The following is a 26,265-nucleotide window of genomic DNA, read 5'->3' as shown; positions in this document are numbered from 1 at the left end:
ATAGTTGAATTCCTTTTGGTTTCTCAATGTATATTTCTTCCTGTAAGTCTCCATTTAGGAATGCTGATTTGACATTCATATGATAAATTTTAAACCTTTTGAAGCATGCAAAAAGAAAAACACACTCTTAAAGCTGCAAGTCTAACAACTAGTGGAAAATATTCTTCAAAGTCAATTCATTATACTTGTGCATACCCTTTGTACATTAGTTTATCTTTGTTCCTGACTACCTGTCCATATTCATTTAACTTATTCTTGAAGACCCACTTAATTCTAATCATATTCTTGTCTTTAGGTCTTGGCACAGTTTCTGATTTATTATTCATTTCAATTTGGTCTAATACTTCATTCATAGACTTGACCCAATCTTCATATTGACTAGCATGTAGGAAATTTTGGAATTCCATCATGGATAGTAGGAAATAATTTGCATAACTTGATATTCCTATAAATTTTCTTCTACTTTTAACTCCTCATTGTTTATTTCCAAGTATCTAACAATCTAGATGATGTTTTTGGACATACTTAAATGGAGTTTTTGGAATTAGAGATTATACCTCTTGTTCTTCATAACCATTTTTCTCTTCCTCTTCCAATTCTTCATCTACTTGTATTTGGTTTCAACAAAATTCTTCATCTTCTTTTACATCAATGCTTTCAACTACTTTGCATAGACATTCATTGTAACCTTTGTAGCCCTTGATTTTATCTTAGTACCTAGCAAAAATGCAATGCCTCCTCCCACATTTAAATGCCCCCTCCCAATTTAAATTCCTCCTCCCACATTTAAATGCCTCCTCCCAATTTAAATTCCTCCTCCCACATTTTAAACGCCTCCTCCCACATTTACCCAAATGAACAATCTCACAAGGGTAAACATGAGATGAGTGTCACTATGACATGATCTAACCTCCAAGTTATAGTTAAGGAAGTAGGGCCTAAAAATTGAATAATTACTGACATTCCATGAGGACTAGAGATCACTTAGGAGTTGAAAAACAACCCCAGGTGATCAATCCCTGAGCTAGAAACATGTTTCTTTTCCCTAGCATCCCAATCTCATGCATAAGAAGTCAAGAGTATGGTTATAGTCCTCCAGCCGCACACACAAGCCTCCTTCCACGTGATTATGGCCTAAATCCTCCAAATTTGAGCATATGGTTCCAAGATCTGTGCGACCTTTTGAGGATAGACTCTAGACCACTGCCTAGAATTTCCTGAAACTTTCTTGAATGCAATGAAAGGTAAAAAAAGGCACCCAATCAAAACTCAAGCAAGAAATTGACCCAAATATGTGTAATCCATAAAAAATATTTCTTCAAAGATATGGAAAACATGTAAGCTATAGGTCATGAATGCATATTTTATCATAAACTTATAGTCCTCATCTGAAAATCACCAAGAAGGCTTTAAACCCTCTCTAGCTAGTTGAAGCAACACTTTTTAGTCCATATATTAATCAACCATTTGATAACTTAAAAAATAATGAAAATAGCCATAAATAACATACATAATATAACCAAGATATAAATAGAAATTACCCAACATAGGAACTATGGAAAATCAACCATAATGTCAACATGATAACTAGTACAGGTCCTCATAAATCACAATGGGAAAATAACTATTATTAACGTATGAAAATATGAACCAAGTCAGGGACTTCCACTTACCACTTGACCATGGATTGGGTTGAACCAAATATCTCTTTTATCCAATCACCCCCACACCATATTCCAAGCATGAATGTGATATCTCACGGAAAAAACCAAGACAAAACTAACCAGGGATTCTAGAGGCTAAACCACCTCAACCCTCATCCACAACGATTCCAATTCTATGGTCTAGAAATCACTAACATCAACTAGATCAGTCTCTTCCTAAGTTTTCCAGGGCTCGAGGAACTAGTAGCTCAACCCATTTCCTTCCATGGCTCTAGAGTGTTTGTTCCAACTGCGGCTCGAGGGACTAGTAACTCAACCCACCAAGGGCTCCAAACCATTTGTCGCAAATAACAACTCTAGGAACTAGTAAACCAACCCAAACTATTATTGGGCTTCCAGAGAAGTTGTTCCAATCCACATCCATAAGGACCATGAGCACCAATATAAAAAAAAGTGGGAAACCCAAAACACCATGGCTCTCCAAGAAATGGCAAGGCAAGGTTAAAACCATTATTAATACAAGCAAATCTCCATGCAAGTGACAACACATAACTAGAGAATCACATGCATATACCATGCATCTAGATATCTACAAGTAAATCACACATGCAACCTATTACCTACAAACAAATCCAATTGTAGTTGTTGAACGAACTATTCCCTTGTCCTCCATGATTTTCTTTGCCTTCTCTCTCCAAATTCAAGTGAATGCTAGAGTGCCCCAAGAATGTGTTGTGTGCAAAATTATGAAAGAATGAACTAGAGCTCCAAAAACTGAACCGACAAAAGTTGTGAACTGATCCTCTAAAACCTTTTATCATTGACACCTCTATTTTCTCCATTTTCCTTCATGTTTCCTCTAATTTCCTTAGCATTCAAATTTGTGTCTTTTCATCTTCCTTTTCTCATATTTTCTTTATTTTCATAAATAAATTTGAATTATAGCCTCTTTGCCTTTGTCGATGCCTTTGCCAATATCCATAGCCATTAATTAATCATAAGTGATGCCCACTCTAATGTTTTTCCCAACATTTAACTTGCAATACATGTCCCGTGACCTTGGTCTTACTTTATTTACATGGAAAATCAACCAGGGGTTATTACAAACACTAGTAGAAAATGAGAAGTTAGTGACTAAGTGGCTAAAAATGTTAGTCACTATAGTTTTTCCAAGCGAAATACTACCAAAAATAAGCAATCTTAAGTGACTCAACTAAAAAAGACTAACACAAATGACTTATTTAGTCCAATGTTAAAATATAGATTAGATAATAAGTAATATTGTTATCACAAAAAAATTGATCAACTAGTCTAATTTACTAGATGAATTGAAGTACACCATGTAAGCCCAATTTTACCATAGTAAAATTTCTTTCACTGTGAGAAATTACTTAATAAACCACCTTTGTTAAATAATTTATAATTAAACCCATGAAGAATAATTAAATAAATCACTATTTATTTGATTTTCTTCTAGGAATAATTAATTAAACCATTGTTCAATTATTATTCCTTGTCATATTTGACCCAATTATGAAAAATAAATAGATAAATCATTAATTATCTTATTTTTCTCTAGGAATAATTAATTAATCATTAATTAATTATTATTCCTTGTCAAACTTGACTAAACCCTTTAGGAATAATTAAATAAATCATTATTTATTTATTATTCCTTAATCAATTCATTGAGATGATAAATCAATTATTTATTTATTTATTATTTCTAAATAAAAGTTTAAATACTTATTCCCTCCTAACCAAATATAATAAAATATTCCAAGTGGTTATTCCAATAATTGGGTTAATAATATTTTATTATTGCTTATTATTCAAGGATAACTCAATATATTTTGTTATAAATAGGAGGGTTTTCCATTCATTATTCACTTTTGATTGTTTTCATTGTTGCACTCACTATTGTGACTTTGATTATTTTCATTGTCCACCACCACTTTTCTGCCATTTGAGTTCCCATTGAGCTCAAACATTTCATTTGTTAGGTTTACAAATTATAGAGGAGAGAGACCCTATCAAAAATCTGAAAACATTTGAGGATAGCCAAAAACCCATCCCACAGAGGGGGACTGGTAACATTTATTTGTTCCCTTCACAGGTGTTATAATAAAAACTATTCTTTGTATATCTGGTTTCCAATGGATGATTGGAGTTATTACTATTTCTTTTTGTTGTTTAACTATGATTTTGGCATAGATCAGGGCTTTGGCGGTTCTGTTTCTATCATTTGTTGTAGATCTACAATGTTTAGTAGCCATTTATATTGTTGATGTTGTTTGTCATCTACAATCTTAAGTGGGTTCTTTTCGTACATCTTTGAGAAGAAAACACTACAACAAAATTGGTGACTCCACTGGTTTTTTACTTCAGATCCAGAAATATGGGTTACCTTCAGTCTTCATCTTAAGGTTTCTTCTTTTTTTCAGTCTCTTAATGTTTTCTAGCTTTTTAACCCTAGATCTGTTAAATTTCTGACTTCCGCAAGTTTTCTGGTCTTTTCCGCGGGTAACAAGAACCAGCTGCGATAGAGACGACAATTTTCTCTAAGATCTTCTGACCGAGAATCAAGGAGAAAAAATCATATTTGTTAGCCCAAAAAGTGTGATCTGGAGTCTAGAGTAGACCTTTCAGCCCAAAAAGTGTTATCCCACCTTAAAATAGGCTAGTACCTATGATTTTAGGGTTTCCAAGTTTTTATCAAATATGTTTCTGGGTTTTACCGAGAGCTGTCTGTTGGGTTGTTTTACCTCTGTCTCATCCTACTTAGGCCTTGATATACTCTGATTTACTTGTCAAAGTGGAATTTAGCCCCATAGGGCTTCTATTATGCTTCCACCTTTATAGAAGGAGTTTTACTGAAGGAGTAGTCTGAGTTTCTACAGCACTTTCATCTATATTTTCTAGACTTGTACCCTTTTGTTTTAGATCTATAAAGATAGGTTGTGTCCATCCATAGTTTCATATTAAACCTTGTTCCATCATTTACCTTAGGGTCCCATCAGTTTCCCTGTTAAATACCTTTTCGCTCCTTACCAAATGTAATAAAATATTCCAAGTTGTTATTCCAAGAATGGGGTTAATAATATTTTATTATTGCTCATTATTCGAGGATAACTCAATATTTTGTTATAAATAGAAGGGTTTTCCATTTATTATTCACTTTTGATTATTTTCATTGTTGCACTCATTGTTGTAACTCTGATTATTTTCATTTTCCACCACCACTTTTCTTCCATTTGAGTTCCCATTGAGCTCAAACATTTCATTTTCTAGGTTTACACATTATAGAGGAGAGAGACTCTATCAAAAATTTGAAGACGTTTGAGGATAGCAAAGAACCCATCCCATAAAGGGGGGATGGTAACATTTATTTGTTCCCTTCACATGCATTATAATAAAAACTATTCTTCGTATATCTGGTTTCCATTGGATGATTGGGTTATTACTATTTATTTTTATTGTTTAACTATGATTGTCACATAGATCAAGGCTTTGGAAGTTTTTGTTTCTATCAATTGTTGCAGACCTACAATGTTTAACAACTATTTATATTGTTGAGATTGTTTTTCATCCACAATCTTAAGTGGGTTCTTTTTGTACATCTTTGAGAAGAAAACTCTACAACGAATACAACTAAAAAGGACTAATGTGAATGACTAATTTAAACTAAACTATGAGTAGCCTCTAATAAGGTATTTTGAGCTCTAAGTGAAGTTCTTTGAAAATAATGGGCTACCTACAATTATTTGAGTTTATTGATGTCATTATTCACAGATCCTTAAGGGTTAGTGATATTCCCCCTGTGTGTGAACCTCTTCTCTACTTTCTTTCCTTATATGACTATGCTTGTATTAGGGAGGTTTTCTATGGTTTTTATTGATGACCTCAAGACAAAATTATCACTCTCTAGGCCTTCAACATCATTATATATAGCATCTATGTCAAGTGACCTCCTTTTTCTCAAATGAAAAGAAAAGTTAACTTCAATAGTGGCAACATCAACTACCATGGAAATTGAAAAATTGTTAAAATATAATTTTCAATTACTCTAAAATCTAAAATTAACCTATTAAAATTTAATTTCCCGCTAAGGAAAAGTGTTTAGACCATTGTCATGATAGTTACTCATATAAAACATAGGAATCATGTTGCTAATCGATAAACTTCCTTCTCCTCGTAGTGAACACAAAACAATATCCCACTTTGTGCCTTTATTTCCATCAAAGAAAAAGTGACTACTAAAAGAAGAGTTCACAAGCCGACTAGGTAGATGGATTTGTTAGTTATAAGAAATTATCAAAATTAAATTTAAAGCAAAGTCAAGGTAGGCAGAGTAAAGGTTAATGGTTTTGTTATGCCCAGGCAAGCCCATATTCCCCCTCTTTCAATCTTCGATGTGTCCGGAATTGGTTCATTTATCTCTCAGTGAAGGCAATGAAAGAGTATGAGTAGTTATCCATCTATAAAACATAGTATTTTTCTCAAGTAGGCATATAAAGGGTAAATAACAATGAATGGTCAAGTTCCTTTGCTCATAATCTCTTAGATTCTGCTCTAGAATGGAGGAGGAAGGTGTGGATCCTTGAGTTGGGTTCTAGATTGGGTTGTAGGATCGATTGCTCACGATGGACAAGGGTTTGAAACCTTAAGAGGAAAAGGAAGCCGAGAAGGGTGATGCTAATAGTAGTGGGAAGTCTTATGAATTTGAAATAAAATGGAAGGAGGGATTCCAAAGAAGAGTTATTTTTTAGAACAAATAATATCGATATGAAAAATCTAGACAGGTGTTTGAGCAAGATATGGACTAAATCAGAATCCCAGAAGCCAAAGGAGGAGTGGGAAATTGACCTAAAAAAAATAAATATCACAATTATTGTCACCCAAGGAACATTGAGAAATATTTACAGAGGAATTTATGATGGAAAATACATTGCAGATATGTTTATTTCCTTTTCTTTTATGCCTTGAGCTCATTTGTTTGATCAAATTTAGTCCATTGGAAGTTAAATTTGAATCCAATTACTTCATATAAGTGTAGTTTTTTGGCCTAAAGATAATTTAAGAGAATGTAAAAACCTTGGAATATTTCAAAAGGAGGTTTTACTTATCATATAAAGGCTTCAAATATTATGTCCATATGAAAAAAAACCATATTCTTGTATTTTACACAGTGGGTTTTGCGCTTGATCTTTTGGATATCTCGCAAGAAGTGTGTGATTTTGTTGTAGCACAAAACAATATACCCAACAATGTGAGGGGAACTTTCCAGGAGTCACATCCCAAATACCTTGATTGCTAGAAAATTGTCTAACCTAGGTATCTACAACTTGTTGAATTATCCAACCAAATTTATTGTTGTGTATTATCATTGAGAAAATCTAAGGACAAGCCTATAGCATATGGATGCAAGTTTATTGGTTGTGATGTTTAGTATTACAGGCCTAGAAAAGGTTGATATTTTGCAATCAAAATAGTTAATATGTTGAGCTTATGCCCATTCTCAACAGTAGATAGGAAGGCATAAGTGCAATCCACACCAAAAACGAAATCAACAACTAAATTCCACTCTAAGCACTACATGCAATATTCATATCAACAGAGATAATTTCATATTTATTTGGACTTAGAGAAGGAAATATTATCCTTTTTTGTTGTAGTTGTGGTCACCTGCATACTCACCTATTGTTCAAATTGTTCATTAAACTTTCCAAGTTGTAGAAGAAGGGACACAATGGAAGTAAATCACTCTACCTTTTGAAAGTATGATGTAGCATGATGTGGAGGCCCTTAGCAGCAACATTGGAAAAATTAATGAGTTGATATTAGTTCTCTCATATTTCAAGGATGGTCCACTCTCACATCAACATTCCTATGAATATAAAACAATACATAAGTACGTCATCATGGTGTGGTTTATTAATGATAGGAATTTTTTTCTCTAGAACAATTATCCTATATGATGGGCAGTCTTAGCTAGTGATATGATGCAAGGTTTTGAGGCCTATTTTGCATAAGGATATTGTTATTCTAGAACAAAAAATGCAAGCCATTTTCATTAGTTAGTATATCCCATTCTCCAATGTGATACTCATGAAATTAAGAAAGAGATAAGTGTAGATTTGAAAATAAACAACCAACAAGTAACGTATTATTCCTTGTATTCACCTTCATATGATTTATTTGTACAAAGAGGGATTTGTTATAGAGAATCATTTTATGGCCTAAAATATGTTGGGCCTCATTGTGTAGGGTGAAACTCCTTGCCATGCTCAAGAGGCATGTTTTAAAGGGGATTCCACTTGACACACAATCCTAGGTTATTTCATTTCCTAACAAATGTATTTGTTTTATTTTTTATTTTATGGTTGATGCATTTATGGGGGGAAGTAGTTATAGTAACCTATGTTTATTTATTGCACCCATAACCATTGTTTCATATTCTTGGAGAGATAGTTGGGTCATTGGAGAAGGAACCTTAGTTTCCTTTGCTATTTTGAGCTTAGAATTGGTTTGAATTTAGGATGAGTGATGAATCACCTAGATCTAAGGAGTGCTCCCCTAGTTGGAACGTTAGAACATTATTTAAGGTCACTCCATTTGCTATAGCTTGTTGTAACTTATAATTCCCAAGTTGACCATCCTACACACATTTTTAGGTGTATTCTTAAGGGATGAATTCCCTAGTTCCTTGGAGAGTATGCTCTAGTTCACCTAGATATATTGGGAGTACGTTGACTTACTAATACTGATATGGGTGAGAGTATGGACAGATATTTGGGTCATTGGAGAAAAAGCCTTATCTTCCTTTTCTATTTTCAACTTGTAATTGGTTTGCATTTATGATGAGTGATGAACCACCTAGATTGAAGCAGTTCTCCCCTAGTTGGAACCTTAGCACATTATTTAAGGTCACTCCATTTGCTAGAGATTGTTGTAACTTAGAATGGAAAATTTGACCATCCTACACACATTCTTAAGGTGTATTCTTAAGGGATGAATTGGCTACTTCTTGTCTCAATGTATTGTATGTCTCTGCTACATTATGCATTTTATCCTTTGTTGTATTAAGTAACCTGCAATAATATGTTATCTCTTTCATTGTAATGTGTTTATCTTTATACTCTACTTTTATTCATTATTATGTTAATATTTGTATAATAAAGAATTTACTCATAATGGTGTAGTGAATTTGGTTTCAAAGGAGTCATCACCATAGAATGTAATAGCAATGGGAAGCCAAGACTGTAGCATCGTTGTGTGGACCACAACCATTCCAAGCCCTATTTTTATTTTTAATAAGTTTTAGAGACATTATCTGAACATGATAATTGGTTTTATTCCCCATTCCAACTCTAATGTTAATGCCATGATATTCACTATATAAAACTCTTCTCCCTACTCCATAGATTTAAGTGTCATCATCAAAATATTCCCATGCACCATCCTTACCCACTTCTACAAAAATATAGCTTTGAGGCTTCGGTACTGTCGTTTTTGGAAAAAGCTTTTAAAGAATTGAGACCACATCAAATAGGAAAAGCACATTGAATAGGAAGAACTTTCCTATCTTTAAATAACTTGACATTCCTAGCTCGCTAATACCCATGCTAGGATCCAAGGATGTGTTTTTTACTCCTTCATTGAAGATTTATGACACCAACCTCTTAGACCATTTTCAACTATGCCACGAATTCAGACATTTTTCAACCTAGTCAAGTGTTTAATCTCCCTCTAAACTTTCTGTAGGTTTTAACCCCATACAGAAATTACATGCATACAAATTCTAAATCACAGAAAAATAAGCAATGCGAGAGCATAACACATAAAACACATATACACAGAGATTTTCCCCTGGATCCCAACACCGGGACTACCAGCTTGATTTTTCATTATATTCCTTTCAATGTTACAATACATATTTATACATGCCGAGGCATCCAATACCATGGACTGAAAACCATCACGTCCAAAACCAAGGACCAAAAACCATAGGTAGGTTTGCCCAACCTAATATAGGGTCCAAAAAAAAAATTCTCGGGGCACTGCCCCTTAGATGTGAAAGAGAGGATTTCTTACCAGTCCATACTTCTTGTGGGGTCTTATCCTCCAACGGATAAAGTTGACCTGTCGACCAAGTAACATGCAGTATCCACCGCCTCTGCCCAGAATTCCTATCCTAACCCAACACCACTGAGCATGCTTCTTGCCCTTTCCATAATGTCTTGTTCATTCTTTCTGCGACTCCATTTTGCTGAGGTGTATATGGAGTAGTCTTCTGCCGTGCTATACCACACTTCTTACAGAATTCTTCAAATTCCTTGCTGCAAAACTCTCCACCATTATCTGTCCTCAACACCTTTATCTTATTCTCTATCTGATTTTCCACCAGAGCCTTAAATTCTATAAACCTGTCAAAGACTTCAGATTTCTTCTTAAGGAAATATATCCATGTATTCCTTGAGAAGTCATCTATAAATGATACATAGTACACGGACTTACCCAGTGATGGAACTTTCACGGGTCCAAACACATCACTGTGCACATGCTCTAATATATGTTTCGCCCTCTTAGCAATAGAGGGGAAACTCACCCGATTCTGCTTCCCATATACACAATTTTCAGAGAAATCAAAATCCAGAGAGCTATTGCTCATACCTTCTACCATACCTTTACCATGAAGTATTCGAAGGCCCTTCTCTCCAATATGTCCAAGCCTTTGATGCCACAGCATGGTCTTCTCTCTAGAGACCACTAGATTTTCAGCTCCACTTTCAGGAACCACAAAACTATTGCACCCATCAACAATAGTGCTACCTTGCAGCTTGTACAGAGTTCCAGTCTGAACTCCCTGCATCAATACCAGTGCTCCCCGAACCATCTTGCAGGTATCCTTCTCGAACACTATTTTTACACCTGCATCATCCAACTTGCTTACAGAAATCAGATTTCTGGCCAATGCAGGAATATGTAGAACACCCGGAAGTGTTCTAACCCTTACACCTTGCAACTTCAACTTTACTTTTCCGTGACCAATGATTCAAGCCTTCCTATCATCTCCTAACAAGACATCACCACCATTGTATTTCTGATACTTGCATAACCACTCTCTATGGGGAGTGAAGTGAAAGGATGCACCTGAGTCAATCAACCATGCCTCATGATCTACATGTGTACTTGAAGAAGCCAAGTACACATCCCCACCTTCATCTGAGGTGGTTTTCGCCTCTGCAGAAGGAGCATCATCAGATCCCTTTCCTTTATCAGGAGCTTTAGATTTATAGTCCCTTTCGAAGTGCCCTTCCTTTCCGCATTTTCAACACACCACCTTTACAGGCTTTCCTGGAGATTTAGATCTCCCTCTAGATTTAGATCTCCCACTCGATGACTTATTTTTGTTTCTATTCTGGGACCGTCCTCGTACAGACAAGGCATCACCATTCTGGCTCTCCATATTTTTCCGTCTCATCTCCTTCGTAAGCAAGGCTGAGACTATTTCATCAAACTTCAAAGCAGTTGCATTGCTACCTATTGCAATAACTAGACTATCCCATGAATCTGGTAGAGAACACAACAAACTGATGCACTTATCTTCATCTAAAATTTTAATATCAACAGACGCTAACTGACTTACCACAGTATTAAATGCGTTCAGATTCTCTGTCACCGAGTCTCCATCTTTCATCCTCAGGTTATACAGCTTTTTCCGCAGGAACAGTTTATTCACCAGAGACTTAGATTGGTACAAAGTCCCTAACTTTTCCCACAAAGCCTTCACCGTAGCTTCCCCTAATACATTCAGCAATACTGAATCTGAGACACACAATCGTATTATGCTCTTTGCCTTCCGATCCAACTTCTTCCATTCTTCATCGGTCACTCCCGTTGGTTTAGTACCTAGATCTACCGCGATCCACTGATCTTTATCCACCAACAGTTCCTCCATCTTGAGTTTCCACAACTCAAAACTTTGACCATTGAACTTCTCGATCTCTATCTTTCCGTTTCTCGCCATCTTCTTTCACCACCAGAATCGATCTCGCAGATCTCCCACTGAGCAGGGTCTACCACAGGCCCGAGTGAAACCCCTCAGCAACAAAGGCGTCCCCTTGAAGCCAAAACAGCTCTAACACCAAATGTAGGTTTTAACCCCATACAGAAATTACCTGCATACAAATTCTAAATCACAGAAAAATAAGCAATGCGAGAGCATAACACATAAAACACATATACACAGACATTTTCTCCTGGATCCCAAAACCGGGACTACCAGCTTGATTTTTCATTATATTCCTTTCAATGTTACAATACATATTTATACATGCCGAAGCATCCAATACCGTGGACTGAAAACCATCGCATCCAAAACCAAGGACCGAAAACCATAGGTAGGTTCGCCCAACCTAATATAGGGTCCAAAAAAAGAATATAACACAACCCAACACTTTCATACTGTAGTTACAATCTAGGAAGAGATGTTTATTGGTATTTTTACATAGCTTGCATAAACTCCACCTATCAAGTCTTGCTTTATACCTTCTCAAAATATTATACAAAGTCAAGTTTTTTTGCTTAGTATGAACCACATAAATTTCATGCCTTTGAGGGATATTTAAATATCCAAAGTCTCCTCCTCCACCATAGACGATTCCTCTTCTCCCCATCTAAACTAATAGAAATGTATTTATCTTTTGGGGTATAAACCCCAAAGGGGTTATTTGACCATATGAGGTTGTTTATCTTCTTAGTCAATCTAACATGGCTAGACTTGAGTCTTTCCATAAAAATGCCCTAGGAATGAGCATCATAACCTCTAAAATCTAATGAAATCCACCTTTGAAGTCCAAATAGAAGTAATATTAGGAACTGCAATCTAAGAAAGATTAAAGTGTTTTTTCCCTCAATAAATAAATCATATGATATGGAAGCACAATGTCCATACCACTCCCAACCCATGGATCCTCCCCCAACCTAACACTAGCCTCATTCCCCACCTTTCACACAAAACCATCCCTAATTAATTAGAAAGCCAAAACAATTTCTTTCCAAATAACACAAGCATTGTGTAAGCTTTTTTTAGGCTTTCTAATCCAGTCTTCAACAGATAATTCATTTTTGATAAACAACTCGACACTATAGAAATTTTCTTAAATAAGCTTGCAAACACTTTTAGTTGCTACAATTTTGGAAAAGAAAAAAATATTTGAGTCACCAAGCACATAGGGCTTTTGGAATAGCTAATTTCTATCACTTTACCCCCAGGATACCCCTCTTCTTCTTACACCCTAACCAAAGAATCTAAATATTAATCTCCAAAAATACTTTAATGTACTGTTTGGAATCTAGTAGAGTGGCATCAAGTAAACTGGAATAGCCTATAGAAATTCCTTAACCAAGATAATGCAACCACCACTATATAATCTATTTTTCCACCAAATTCATATTGTCTTCTCAAACTTCGAAATCAACCAATTCCAATCTTGTTTTAGATAATTATTATGTTTTAAAGAAACTTAAATATTTCATCTCCCCATCCAAGTTGCCCTAATTACAAAGGAAAAGGGTAGAAATATAATCCAAGTCTGTAGCATCCATCCCTACAAAAGAGATGGTAGGCTTTCTAACCTTAACCAACATCCTTGTAGCATCACAATACAACTATGGAATTGCTTTGAGTTTCTACACTTCCCTTATTGACCCATCACAAAAGATTAATATATCATCAACAAACACTAGATGGGACAAGTAAAAAGATCCCCTAATTTTCACTTCTTTAAATGATTTATTCCTCGTAGCATCAATTAAATCCCTATTTAGGCATTCAATAAAAATAAGGAAAAGAAGAGGAGATACATGACAACCCTATCTTAAAATTCTAGAAGAATTGAAGGAAACAGAGGTTGATGCATTGATTAGTATTGAAAAAGAAATAGAATATACACGACCCATCACCTAGGTGATAAAAGAAAAATAGAAACCAGGATGTTTTAGCATCAACCTCAAGTAGAACCAACAAACCCTATCATAGGTTTTAGAGAGATCAACCTTGACCGCTAGTGCTTTAAGGATGCTATTTTTAATAGAATGTAATCCTTCTTGGGCTACCCAAAATGCCTCATGAATCTGCCTTCCATCCTAAAACCCAAATTGTTCATCAACATAGATTGAGTATCCTTTTAATCCTCTTAGTAGTAATATTTGAACCAATTTTGTAATCTGTTTAAAGGAAGAGGGGTTATTTCTTTTTGGGATTAGGGAAATGATGATAACATTAATGGTCACCAACACTTGAATTTTCTCTAGAATCCTCAATGACCCTTATAAGATCCTCTTCAACAATATCATAAAAGCCTAAGAAAAAATCTACAAGCCAGTGATTAGGCCTAAGAAAATTTTCTTTTTAAAAATTTTGAAGGGCTACCTAAACCTCTTCCCTAGAGGTCACCTTGGTTAATTTGATTCTTAGCTCCTGTCACATAATTGGGGAAGAAATATGTCATACTAACCACCTTTTTTGTAGATATCCTCTCTTCTACTATATAGTTTCCATATATGCAGGTTGTTCCTTTAATATTTTACAAATTGACATTGTTTAGGAGGTAATACCACACTTCTATTGACTAGATTTGAATCATTTTTCCTGATATATCTAAAGTGATAGGAGATCAAAGATAAAAAATTGAATTTTAATGGTATTGTGTAAACATCTCTTGAGATAGAGAAGTGGTATAACATTGATTTTTCTAGTTATACATTGCTTTTTGTGTTTGGAGCTTCACTCTTTTGAGATATTTATAAATAATGAAGCATATTCTCTCATGCGTGGCTTAGATTTAATGAAGACAACAATGTTGTCAAGGGTAGAGAAACTTCTACTTGAAGATACAACTTGAAATGATGGATTACTGATACCCTTGAAATGTAGTGTATTACTTGCAATAAAATGTATCTCCTTGATTTCCATTTGATTTTAGATTTGGATTTGTATTGCTTGTACCAATATTTTTTCATTATCTAAACCTTATGTATATTTGGCTAATTAATATCAATGTTACATATCTATATTTTTTCTAGGTTATAAAGCCACACGGGGAAAACCCCTAAGTACTTCCCCTCATTTTGAGGATTGTACACACGGTAAACCCTGAAATTTTTAGGGAAAATGGACAATCAACAACAATGCTTGAAGACATTAAAAAATATATACTTTTTATGAGCCCAAAATGTTACATTGGGGATTGAACCTGGGTGGGGAGGATGACAAAATCATTCCTCCCAACCATCCGAGATAAACCCAATTGACTATCAATGTTTCTTATATGTAACTAAAATATCCCTTAGCACATGTAACTTTATTGCTAAGGGCACATGGTCGGTCAACAACAATGCTTGAAGCCATTAAAACAATATACTCTTTATAAGCTCAACATGTTACTTTGGGGATTGAACCTGGGTGGGGAGGATAACAAAATCATTCCTCCCAACCACCCGAGATAAACCCAATTGACTATCAGTGTTTCTATCGGTGTAGCAAAGAATGTGGGTAAATAAGAGTATAAAAATTGAGGAACATAAAAATACTGTGAGGGAAAAAGCAACACATCTTGCCAGGATTTTTGAAGAGCAGGGTTGTAACCTCTTGAGGCACACATGAGTGTCTTTTGTTTATATTATAATGATATTATATCTTATTTTTCAATTTCTTGTTATAATAATCATTATTCAACTTATAGATTTGAATATAAAATTTTATTTGATATGGGTGCTTCGTTTACTCAGGATAATGTGGAGGATATAGAAAGTGACGATGAAGAAAGGACAGTGCATAGTGGAAGTAATAATTTCTTTCTTAAACACTTTTTCTATAGTCTTCTCTGCTCAATTGTTGCAAATGTTTTTCTGTTGTATTCTTACTATTTCACTATATTTCTAAATCTTACATTTATAGGAGATGTTTGCCATGTGTTGAAATAAGAGAAAAGTGGATGCATTCACTAGATGTTAAAACCTCCAAAATTGGTAGATGGGTGTGTAGCATACTTGTTATGATATCAATCTGTTGTATATCCATGTTATGTGGTCAACCCCTTGCTCTAAACAATGTTTAGTGTTTTTGATATGTAAAGGATCTGGCAGGACTCAAGGTCCTTCACGAGTTTAATAAAGTAATTGAAGGAGGGGTAGTTTTATTGACACTTAAGGATATGAATGTTCTTGTTGGTGATGATGTTAATGACGGTATGTTGATCCAGGTGGATATTGGTGGCCACCCGCCAAGTCCACTTGGATCCCCACCATTGTTTCTTTCAGCTTTTCAGTTTCCTTAAGTGTAGCACAATTTACTATTTTTAGCAGTTTTTCGGGTCTTGAACTTCCGGAGCCGTTTTGAGGCCCTAAACGACATTCTTTGGGAAAACTGGGAGCAACATGGGTCCATGTACCGATGTTTCTCTTCCTAAAGTTGTATTTCTCAGATAGATATTTCTAACAAGATATTGTGCATGTCAAATGAAGATCGTATGCCAAAGTTACAACCCTGGGAAGTTGATGTACCAATTTACCCAAACAGGGCCCACATTTTGGCGTTTCATCTTCTAGGGTTAGGTTTTTGGATGTTTAGGGTTTTCCATTATTTCTCAACAATAAATAGACCTTAAAACTCCATTGTAACATAGTTCATAGACATGTATCCACCACATCTCTTCTCATAGATAAGCTACCATCGCCCTAGCTAGTTTATTTCCATTTCTGTTTGTAAGCATATTTCAATATTTTATAGTAATGAAATGAAGTATTATTTTGCTGCATATCTATATGTATGGTTATATCTACAATTTTTTGTGTTCCTATTTAAATCCAGATCAGTGGTATCGGAGCGATCTTCTCTTTCTCTGTCATTCTTTGCATGTCCCCAACGAGGTCGGGAATTGGTCGAACCTTTGCAAGATCAGCCTTGCAAATCACGATGGCCTCCCATGGACAATGAAAATAAAGACGAGGGGGTAGGATATCTTATTAAAATCTTGCTCGAAGAGGCCCTCGAGCAGCAAAGGAACACGATGATGGACAACTTTGCCTGGATCCTTAAACGGCTACCCAGGGGCGACACATCTACTTCCAGCAACTAATTTTGAAGTGCCACACCCTTTAAGGTACAAGTTAACTTTGGCATTCCCATATTTGAGGGTCAAATAGAAGTAGATGCCATAGATAAATGGTTAAATATGCTAAAAGGGTATTTTTCTATTCATGATTTTTCTGGCCAGGAAAAGGTTACTTTCGCTCTTCTCAAAGCCACCCCCCACATCAAGGATTGGTGGGATAACTACTGTGAGCAGAAGGATGAAAGTATGACCTCACTGTTTTCAGCCACACCCACTTGGAATTCCTTCTGGACTGCCATCAAGGAAAAGTACTACCCTGTTGGAAGCTATGAGGATCAATACATAAAGTCGACCACACTGCGGCAGGGAAGGGACCATTACATGCCGAAGTTTACCAATATTTTCCATACCCTTCACACAAAGTTGGGTATCAAGGATTCGTAGCAGCATTTGGTACTCAAATACCGTAGCTGCCTGCATAGGTACATCTAGGAAGAAATATAATTCCTGAAGATCTCCTCGCTTGGCATAACATACCGATATGCTGTCAAGATCAAGAAAAAGTTTAAACAGAAGAAGCAAGACTTTGGATCTGTGAATCCGAAGCAAGGAAAAGGTTCCCCCAAACCGCAGAACAAAGGATAAAGCTAAGGTAGGGTGGCCCAAGAAAACCCTCCAAAGCTGCAAGCAAAGAACAACGCTGTGGTGTGAGTTCCATAAGAGCTCCACTCACAACACAAGTAAGTGTCGGGCCAACAATCATTGGTGGCTGACCTAAAGGTTTCAGAATTAGATGCATGTTCCGACTCTTAGTCAGAACTCGACAAGGTGAATGACAAAGGGAAGCAGATTATCAATGTGGATCCCAATGACACCATTGCCACAATGAAGATCCAGATGGAGGAACCCGAAGATCCAGAGGAGGAGGAGCATCTCTTCCACTCCCAGATGTGGGCAAAGGGATCCCCACTACAGTTCATTGTCGACAGCAGGAACCAAAAGAACCTAATTTCGGCAGAGGTTTTGAAGTGGCTAGGCCTACTGACCATAGCACATCCACAACTGTACACCATCAGGTGGCTTCACCAAGGACGGGATCTTCGTGTGAGCCAGCAATGTCACCTTCCATACAACATCAAGTCCTTCACAGATGAGGTATTATGTGATGTTCTCCCATTGATGTTTGTGATGTATTATTAGGAAAACCATACTGGTGGAAGTGACATGTTGTGTATGAATCAAGGCCCCATGTTGTTATTGTTACTTTGGGAAATAAGTTGTATATGATACCAGAGGTAGCACCACCTACCACCATCTCTTTGGTTACTGCAAAACAATGTAGTAAGCTCTTTTCCAAAACCAAGAAATTTGTTTTCCTGATGATATGCCCTCAAGGGAATAAGAAGATGGTGGCCACAACCTCCAGACAGGGCCCCTCTACATGACATCTACAAATGGACAAGTTTGTGGAGGTGTACCAGGACATCTTCACCTTCCCCACAGCAGTTCCTCTACACTGTCAGGTCAAGCACTCCATCGATCTGACCCCAGGTGCGCTGCTACCCAATGGACTAATCTATCAGTGCTCCATTCTGGAGAATGATGAAATTAAGAGGCAGATTCAAGACCTGATGTAGAAAGGTCACATCCGTTCAAGTTCATTGCCCTGTGGGAGCCTGATCATGTTGGTATAGAAGAGGGATGGGACTTGGAGCCTCTGTAATTACTATCAAGCACTGAACAAGATCACTATCCATAATAGGTACATGATCCCATGGATTGATGACCTCCTAGAACAGCTGAACGGGATAATATATTTCAGCAAGATCGATTTGAAGTCAGGATATCACGAGGTATAAATCGAACCCACCGATGTGTGGAAGACTGCCTTCAAAGCCAAGGAGGGCCTTTTTGAATGGCTGGTTATGCCTTTCGGATTGACGAATGCTCCTGCAACCTTCATGAGGCTAATGGATGACATCTTGTGGCCATTCACCAACTCATTTGTAGTGGTATACGTGGATGACATCCTGATATTCAGCCAGAGTTGGGAAGAGCACCTCCACCACATCCGACAGATTCTCCAAACACTGTGGCAACATAGGTTATGTGTCAATTTGGAGAAATGCACTTTTGGCATGACCCAGGTTCAGTATCTGGGATACATTATTGATGAACATGGGTGCATGTGGATCCATCCAAGATCCAAGTCATTCGGGATTGGCCATCTCCAACCACTCTGACATAGCTCCGCAACTTTCTAGGTCTTGCTAACTCCTACAGTAGGTTATTGTTGGGATTTTCTCATATCACTTGGCCCTTAAGTCATGTCACCAAGGGAGGAGTGAAAGAAAAATTCATTTGGTATGAATCTCAATAGAAGGCATTCATAGAGTTGAAATACCGCCTCTGCACTAGTGCTCGCATTACCAGACTTGCAACAACCATTTGAGGTCGAGACATATGCCTCTCACTATGCTATTGGGGCACTCCTTACTCAACACGAGAATCTAATGGCATATCACAGTGAGAGACTTTCAGACATGGTCTAGAAGTATCCCACTTATGACAAAGAAAGGTATTCCATTGTACAGGCCTACGACAATGAAAGCATTACATTTTGGGGAAGGAAATGGTCATCCACACAAACCACTGACGTCTGCTGTTCATACAAACCCAAGGGAAATTGCAAAATGATCGCCATCAGAAGTGGTCCACATACCTGCAATAGTTCCATTTGAATATCAAGTATAAGAATGGCAGCACCAATAATGTTGCAGATTGCCTCACTCGACCACCATCATGGCATTAACCACCATGCTCAACTCTTGTGGGCACGAGACTTCTGATTGGCCACTTCTCTACAAAAGCGACCTGGAATTCGGCCAAACATACTAGACGCTCTTGAAGGGTTAGCACGTTCCAAATTTTCACCTCCAGGATGCCCTGTTATGCCACCTGGGTCACCTTTGTGTTCCTTCAAGCGAGCGTACCACGATGATTTGGGAAGCACACTACAGTTGGGATGCTAGGCATTTTGAGGTTGAGAAAATGGTGCCAGTAGTGTAGAAGTATTTCTATTGGTCCAATCTTTGACAGGATGTTGGGAAGTACATCAGATCATGCACTCCCTGTGCCATTGCCAAACTGACCATCAAGAAGCAAGGCCTCTATACCCTACCACCTACCTCTAGTGGACCTTGGTAATCCATCTTCATGGATTACATGTTGGGCCTTCCTTCTACTAAGCATGGAAACAACTGTGTTTTTGTGTTCATCGACAGGTTCTCGAAGATGGCCATTATGGTGGCCTGCAAGAAGAATATCACATCAGAAGACACTACTAAACTCTTCTTTGAACGATTGTGGGTACACTTTGGGATCCCACAGTCTATCATCTCATATTGGGAGAGTAGGTTCCTCAATACATTTTGGTCAAGTCTCAAGTTGATGCTGGACACCAAACTCACTACGTCCACAGCCTCCTATATCAAAATTATCGCCAGATAGAGGTTGTCAAAAGGATGATCGTACACATTCTATGCATGTAGAACTCAAAGCATCCACGCACATCGGATGAGAGCCTCCCCTATGTTCATCACATCTACAACCGGGCTCTCCACAGCTTGATTGGCCACAACCCTTTTCAGGTGGGATTGAGATTCCAGCAACTATGTCCCATTGATGTGGCCATGCCATTTGCAGCTACTCACGCAGATTCATCTCATGTCCAGTCTGAAATAGATAAGATAGATAGCTTCATTGAGCATGTCCAACATATTCTCTAGTAGGTCCACAACATTTTAGAGAAATAAAATGCCAAGTACAAGCAGCGACATGATCAAAATCGGGTGCCACACAAGTTTCAGGTGGGTGACAAAGTCTAGTTGCATTTGCAAAAGGAACGCCTTACTGGAGCCTATCGGAAATTTAGACCACTCCGATATGGTCCTTACACCATTACGAAGGTCATGGGTGACAATACATTTGAGTTGAGCATTCCCCCATTCCTTGGCCTGCACCCAATGTTCAATGTGGACCGCCTTCTTCCATACTTTCCACCATTACTAGACACATCCGACAGTGCAGAACAACTCAGACCCATAAAGTTAAATCCAGATTACATGGAACAAGCTGCAAATGATCAGATCATGGACACATAGATCAAGCACACTCGCAAGCAGAATATCCAACTATATCAAGTTTTCAAAGCAGGCCAACTCCTTCACAAGGGCAAGTGGCTCACCAGGGACCAAGTTCAATAGAAGTTTCCTCGTCTCATGGAGGAACTCAATGCAATGGGGACCATTGCTTCGTAAGGGGGGAGGAATGATCCGGGTGGATATTGGTGGCCACCCGCCAAGTCCACTTGGACCCCCATCATTGTTTCTTTTAGCTTTTCAGTTTCCTTAATTGTAGCACAGTTTACTATTTTTAGTAGTTTTTCGGGTCATGAACTTATGGAGCTATTTTGAGGCCCTAAACGAAGTTTCTTGGGAAACCTAAGAGTGACATGGGTTCATGGACTATTGTTACTCTTCCCAATGATGTAGTTCTTGGATAGATATTTCTAACGCGATATTGTTTGCATCAAATGAAGATTGTATGCCAAAGTTACAAGCCTGGGAAGTTCATGTACCAATTTACGTAAACTAGGCCCACAACTTAGAGTTTCATCTTCTAGGGTTAGGTTTTTGGATTTTTAGTGTTTTCCATTATTTCTCAACAATAAATAGGCCTTCTATCCTCATTGTAACATAGTTCAGAGGCATGTAGCCACCACATATCTTCTTAGAGATAAGCTACCATCACCCTAGCTAGTTTATTTCCATTTCTATTTGTAAGCATATTTCAGTATTTTACAGTAATGAAATGAAGTATTCCTTATGCTGCATCTCTATATTTATAGTTATATATGTAATTTGTTTCATTCCTATTTAAATCTGGGGCAGTGGTATCAAAGCAGTCTGCCCTTTCTCTGTCTTTCTTTGCATGTCCCCAATGAGGTCAGGATATAAGGAGTTAGGGCTTGAACTGGTCGAACCTTTGCAAGACCAGCCTCACAAATCCCGACGACCTCCCTTGGTGAATGTAAAGAAAGACAAGGGGGTAGGAGATCCTATCAAAATATTGCTCAAAGAGGCCCTGGAACGATAAAGGAATGTGATTATGGACAACTTTTCCCAGATCCTTCAGTGGCTACCCAAGGGCGACACATCTACTTCTAGCAGCTCCGGAAGCACCACACCCTTTAAGGTACAAATTAACTTTGACATTCCCATATTTGAGGGTTCGATAGATGCAGACGCTGTTGATAAATGGTTAAATCTGCTAGAAGGGTATTTTTATGTTCATGATTTTTCTAGCCAGGAAAAGATTACTTTCGCTCTTCTCAAAGCTACCCCCCACATCAAGGATTGCTGGGAAACCTACTGCAAGCAAAAGGATGAAAGTACAACCTCACTGTTTTCAGCTGCACCCACTTGGAATTCATTCCGGACTGCCATCAAGGAGCAGTACTACCCTATCGGAAGCCATGAGGATCAATACATAAAGTGGACCATGCTGCCGCAGGGAAGGGACCAAGACATGGAGGATTTTACCAATATTTTCCATACCCTTCACACAAAGTTGGATATCAAGGATTCAAAGTAGCATTTGGTACTCAAATATAGTGGCTGCTTACACAGGTACATCCATGAAGAAATATAATTCTTGAACATATGCTCGCTCGGCACAGCATATCGATATGTCGTTAATATCGAGCAAAAGCTTAAACAAAAGAAGCGAGACTTTGGATCAGCAAATCTGAAGCAAGGGAAAGGTGCCCCCAAATCATAAAACAAAGGAAAAAGCCAAGGCAGGGTGGCCCAAGACAACCCGCCAAAGCTACAAGCAAATAATAGTGCCGCGGAGCCAAAAAGGACACAAGAAAGTGGTGTGAGTTCCATAAGAGCTCCACTCACAACACAAGTGAGTATCGAACCAAGAATTCACTGGTGGTCAAGCTAAAGGTTTTAGAATCAGATGCATGTTCCGACTTTGAGTCAGTACCTAACAAGGGAAATGATAAAGGGAAGCCGATTATCGATGTGGATCCCAATTCCATCGTTTCCACCATGAAGATCCAGAAGGAGGAACTCGAAGATCCAGAGGAGGAGGAGCGTCTCTTCCACTCCGAGATGTGGGTAAATGGCTCCCTGCTACAGTTCATTATTGACAGCAAGAGCCAAAAGAACCTCATTTCAGTAGAGGTTGTGAAGTAGTTGGGCTTACAGACCACAACACATCCACAACCGTACACCATCGGGTGGCTTCACTAAGGATGGGATCTTCGCGTGAGCCAGCAATGTCACCTTTCATACAACATCAAGCCCTTCACGGATGAGGTATTATGTGACATTTCTCCCCTTGATGTTTGTGATGTATTATTAGGACAAACATACTTGTGGAAGTGACATGTTGTATATGAATCAAGGCCCCGTGCTGTTATTCTTACTATGGGAAATGAGGATACTAGAGGTAGCTCCGCGTACTGCCATCTCTTTGGTTACTGCAAAATAATGAAGTAAGCTCATTTCATAACCTGAGAAATTTTTCTTCCTGATGATACGCCCTCAAGGAAAGAAGAAGATGGTGCCCACAACCTCCAGACAAGGCCCCTCTACACGATAACTACAGATGGACAAGGTATTGGAGGAGTATGAGAACATCTTCACCTCCCCCGCAGGGGTTCCTCTGCATTGTCAGGTCAAGCACTCCATTGATCTGACACTAGGTGCATCACTACCCAATGGACCAATATTTCACTGTTCTATTATGGAGAATGATGAAATCAAGAGGTAGATTCAGGCACTACTACAGAAAGGTCACATCCGTTCTAGTTCATCACCCTGTGGGAGCCTGATCATGTTGGTACAAAAGATGGATGGGACTTGGAGACTCTGTATTGACTATCGGCCATTGAACAAGATCATTGTTTGTAATAGGTACTCGATCCCACATATTGATGACCTCCTGGACCAATTGAAGGGGGGAAAATATTTCAGCAAGATCGATTTGAAGTTAGGATATCACCAAGTACCAATCAAACCCTCCAATGTGTGGAAGATTGCCTTCAAAGCCAAGGAGGGCCTTTTCGAATGGTTGGTTATGCCTTTCAGATTAACGAATGCTCCTGTAACCTTCATGAGGCTAATGGATGACATCTTGCAGCCATTCACCAACTCATTTGTAGTGGTATACTTGGATGACATCCTAATCTTCAGCCAGAGTTGGGAAGAGCACCTCCACCACATTCGACATATTCTCCAAACACTGTGGCAACAAAAGTTATATGCCAATTTGGAGAAATGCACTTTTGGCATGACCCAGGTTCAGTATCTGGGATACATTATTGATGAATGGGTGGTGCATGTGGATCTAGCCGAGATCCAATTCATTCGGGATTGGCCATCTCCAACCACTTTGACAGAGCTCCGCAGCTTTCTAGGTATTGCCAACTTCTACTGCAGTTTCGTGTTGGGATTTTCTCATATCACTTGGCCCTTGAGTTAAGTCAGCAAGGGAGGAGCGAAAGAAAAAATATTTTGGTCTGAATCTCAACAGAAGGCATTCACAGAGTTGAAATATTTCCTTTGCTCAACACCAGTGCTCACATTACCAAACTTGCGAAAACCATTTCAGATCAAGACAGATGCCTCTGACTATGCTATTGGGGCAGTCCTTACTCAACATGGGCATCCAGTGGCATATCATAGTGAGACACTTCCAGAAATGGTTCAGAAGTATCTGAGTTATGACAAAGAGATGTATTCCATTATGCAGGCCTGCCAAAAATGGAAGCATTACATTTTGGGGAAGAAAACAGTCATCCACACAGACCACTGGCCCCTACAGTTCATGCAAACCTAAGGGAAATTGCAAAATGATCGCCATCAGAAGTGGTCCACATACCTCGAACAATTCCATTTGAATATCACTTATAAGAAGGGCAGCACTAGTAATGTTGCAGATTGCCTCAGTTGACCACTGATCATGGCGTTAACCACCGTGCTCAACTCTTATGGGCACGAGACTTTTGATTGGCCACTTCTCTACAAAAGCAACCCAGAATTTGGCCACACATACTAGACACCCTTGGAGGGTCACCATGTTCCAGATTTTCACCTCTAGGATAACCTATTATTCCACCTCGGTCACCATTGTTTTCCTTCAAGCGAGTGTGACAAGATGATTTGGGAAGAAAACTATAGTCGAGCTGCTAGGAATTTCGAGGTCGAGAAAATGGTGGAAGTACTGCAGAAGTATTTCTATTGGTCGAATCTTCGACAGGATGTCGGGAAGTACATCAGATCATGCACTGCTTGTGCCATTTCCAAATCAACCATCAAGAAGCAAGGCCACTATACCCCGCTGCCCACCCCTAGTCGACCTTGGGAATCCATCTCCATGGATTACATGTTAGGCCTTCCTTCTACTGAGCATGGAAATGACTGTGTTTTTTTGGTCGTCGACAGGTTCTCGAAGATGGCCATTATGGCGGCCTACAAGAAGAATATCACAGCAGAGGCCACTTCTAAACTCTTCTTTGAACGAGCGAGGGTACACTTTGGGATCCCACAGTCTATCATCTCATATTGGGAAAGCAGGTTCCTCAGTACATTTTGGTCAAGTCTCTGGTCAATGCTGGACACCAAACTCACTAAGTCCACATCCTTCCATCCTCAAACTAATGGCCAGACAGAGGTTGCCAACAGGATGATTGTAAACATTCTGAGCATGTACAACTCAAATCATCCATGCACATGGGATGAGAGCTGCCCCTATGTTCAACATAGCTACAACTAGGCTCTTCATATCTTAACTATCCAAATCCATTTTCAGGTGGGCTTGGGATTCCAGCCACTATGTCGCATTGATGTGGTCATGCCATTTGTAGCCACTCACACAGATTCGGCTCATGTCCAGTCCGAAATAGATAAGGAAAACAACTTCATTGAGCACATCCAACATATTCGCCAGCAGGTCCATGACACTCTAGAGAAATCAAATGCCAAGTACAGGCAGCGACATCATCAACATCGGGTGCCACACAAGTTTCACGTGGGTGACAAAGTATGGTTGCATTTGTAAAAGTAATTCCTTGCCAGAGCCTATCGGAAACTCAGACCACTCTGATATGGTTCTTACACCATTACCAAGGTTGTGGGAGAGAATGCATTTGAGCTCTGCATTCCCCCATTCCTTGGCCTACACCCAATTTTCAATTTCGACTGCTTTCGGCCATACTTTCCACCATTACTAGACACATCAGACATTGCATAACAGCTCACACCCACAGAGTTAAATCCAGATTGCATGGAACAATCTGCAACTGATTAGATCATGGATACACAGATCAAGCACACCTACCAACAGAATATCCAACTATATTGAGTTGTCAAAGTAGGCCAACTCCTTCACCAGGGCAAGTGGGTCAC

General features: G+C 38.4%; 1 pseudogene; it reads left to right on the top strand.

Annotated features, from left to right (window-relative positions):
* LOC149240862 (SART-1 family protein DOT2-like) overlaps positions 1-26,265 on the top strand; it is a 183,818-nt pseudogene that overhangs the window by 76,673 nt on the left and 80,880 nt on the right.

This window comes from Pinus tabuliformis, chromosome 8 (assembly GCF_031772625.1).
Source record: "Pinus tabuliformis cultivar Carrire ecotype Pingquan chromosome 8, CPIR1, whole genome shotgun sequence".
Taxonomy (NCBI): domain Eukaryota; kingdom Viridiplantae; phylum Streptophyta; class Pinopsida; order Pinales; family Pinaceae; genus Pinus; species Pinus tabuliformis.
This window is presented reverse-complemented; position numbering and strand designations above follow the sequence as displayed.